The sequence below is a fragment of the Schistocerca nitens genome, chromosome 5 (assembly GCF_023898315.1).
Source record: "Schistocerca nitens isolate TAMUIC-IGC-003100 chromosome 5, iqSchNite1.1, whole genome shotgun sequence".
NCBI classification, from domain to species: Eukaryota; Metazoa; Arthropoda; class Insecta; order Orthoptera; family Acrididae; genus Schistocerca; species Schistocerca nitens.
The window spans coordinates 838,130,889-838,133,355 of record NC_064618.1 but is presented as its reverse complement, the minus strand read 5'-3'; the positions used below and the strand labels follow the sequence as shown (position 1 = coordinate 838,133,355).

General features: G+C 49.1%; 1 pseudogene; it reads right to left on the bottom strand.

The window, feature by feature from the left end:
• Positions 1–1,070: 1,070 nt before the first annotated feature.
• On the bottom strand, positions 1,071–1,188 carry LOC126261170 (5S ribosomal RNA; annotated as a pseudogene).
• Between the last annotated feature and the right edge of the window lie 1,279 nt (positions 1,189–2,467).

Genomic DNA, 2,467 nt, shown 5'->3' with positions numbered 1-2,467 from the left:
TCATCCCCAACCACAATTCCTCGTTCAAAGTTCGTTAATTACAGTCATGCCATAAACAGATCTGAAACCTCTTCGTGTGAACCACCTGAGTACAAATGGCGGCTCTGCCAAGGCACTGCACTTTTATACCTATTGCACGTGATATCACCACCATCTGTGTACGAGCATACCGCTATCCCATGACTTCTGTGACCTCACTGTATGATATGTAGGTGGTTCTTACCGTCACTGCGAATGTTGCCTGATAGTATTGGATATGTGTATCAAGTTTCATGAAGTCGATCCACTAGTTTTGGAGAAAATATGGAAGATACAGACATACACATATTCATAATACAGAAAGTAATACACAACAATTTTTTTCTTCAACAGTTTTTTACTGAACATAATGAGAACTACACACATGAAAGAATGGTGTTTTATCTGCACACCCTACATTTCCACCTAATCTCCATCCTGTTCTTTGTGTTACGGCGTAAAGTCAAGCGCCGGCACGCCAGCCGGGACGACAGAGAAGAGAAGCCTGTGAGAAGAAGTCAGCCAATCGCACACTGACCGACCTCCCTCCAGGACGACAACGCGACAGCGGCGGCACCTGTGTGAAGAGGACATAAGCTCCCGAGTGACTGGTGACGGCCCAGTTCAATAGCAGCGACAATGATATGCAGTTCAATAACAGCTTCAAGATCAGCCTTCGATAGCAGCGTCAACTCTAGTCACTTCGCTTGTACTCTCTATGTATCACAGACTTGGGACTGTCTATACTGAAGAAGAGTGATTATTTTGTATGTCGCCCTTTGCTTGGACACATCTATGTAATTGCCAAAATTAAGTACCGTAATTTTATTATTGTAATAAACTCTCATCCCGAATTGGCCATGAAGGCCCAAAGGTTACCGACCGGCCGCCGTGTCATCCTCAGCCCACAGGCGTCATTGGATGCGGATATGGAAGGGCATGTGGTCAGCGCACCGCTCTCCCGGCCGCATGTGAGTTTCCGAGACCGGAGCCGCTACTTCTCAGTCAAGCAGCTCCTCAGTTTGCCTCACAAGGGCTGAGTGCACCCCGCTTGCCAACAGCGCTCGACAGACCGGATGGTCACCCATCCAAGTGCTAGCCCACCCCGACAGCGCTTAACTTCGGTGATCTGACGGGAACCGGTGTTACCACTGCGGCAAGGCCGTTGGCCATTGTTGTAATAAAACTCATTGACACGGCTTGTTTGATTGTTTGTCTAGCAAACCGAGTATGCAGGTTTCCTAGACACTACACTATAGCCTTCCTCCAAAGTGAAACAAGGGCGTGAATGCCCTGTCGGTACTAATCCTTGTCCTCGTGGCGGAGCAGTGCTTCACTCCGTGAATCACCGCCCCCCCCCCCCCTTCCCGTCGTCCTCAAAACGTCTTCCACGAATGACATCTTTTATTGTCCCAAACAAGTGGAAGCTCGAAGGGGCTAGGTCAGAGGTCAGGGGCTTTAAGGTGTGACAGCCGTGGATGTTCTCCCCGACCGCTGCAAATCGTGCAGCTCCGACGAACCGCCTTCTGATGACCTCACCCTCCGTGCCCAGAGCCTATCTGTACTTCTGTCGACAGCAGGCGCTCCACAGACATTGCACAAGCGTTTGTGAATATTCTCCACAGCTTCTTTCTCTACAGAGAGAAATTCCACGACGGCACGTTGTTTGTAACGTACATAACCTACAGACGCCATTTAGCAACTGCCCTGCAACTACACTATCTGTCGGAAGTGACGGAATCTTGGCACGCTCATTCAGGAGACGTAACGTTTCGCATTAGTAGCATTGTTTTCGGCTGAGAAAAAGAAATGCGGGGCATTACTTTCTGGGCAATCCTCGTACATATACTTCTACAATAGGCCTTTGTATGGATTTTGAACTACTGCTTGAAATATTTTATTAAAATACACTCCTGGAAATTGAAATAAGAACACCGTGAATTCATTGTCCCAGGAAGGGGAAACTTTATTGACACATTCCTGGGGTCAGATACATCTCATGATCACACTGACAGAACCACAGGTAAATAGACACAGGCAACAGAGCATGCACAATGTCGGCACTAGTACAGTGTATATCCACCTTTCGCAGCAATGCAGGCTGCTATTCTCCCATGGAGACGATCGTAGAGATGCTGGATGTAGTCCTGTGGAACGGCTTGCCATGCCATTTCCACCTGGCGCCTCAGTTGGACCAGCGTTCGTGGTGGACGTGCTGACCGCGTGAGACGACGCTTCATCCAGTCCCAAACATGCTCAATGGGGGACAGATCCGGAGATCTTGCTGGCCAGGGTAGTTGACTTACACCTTCTAGAGCACGTTGGGTGGCACGGGATACATGCGGACGTGCATTGTCCTGTTGGAACAGCAAGTTCCCTTGCCGGTCTAGGAATGGTAGAACGATGGGTTCGATGACGGTTTGGATGTGCCGTGCACTATTCAGTGTCC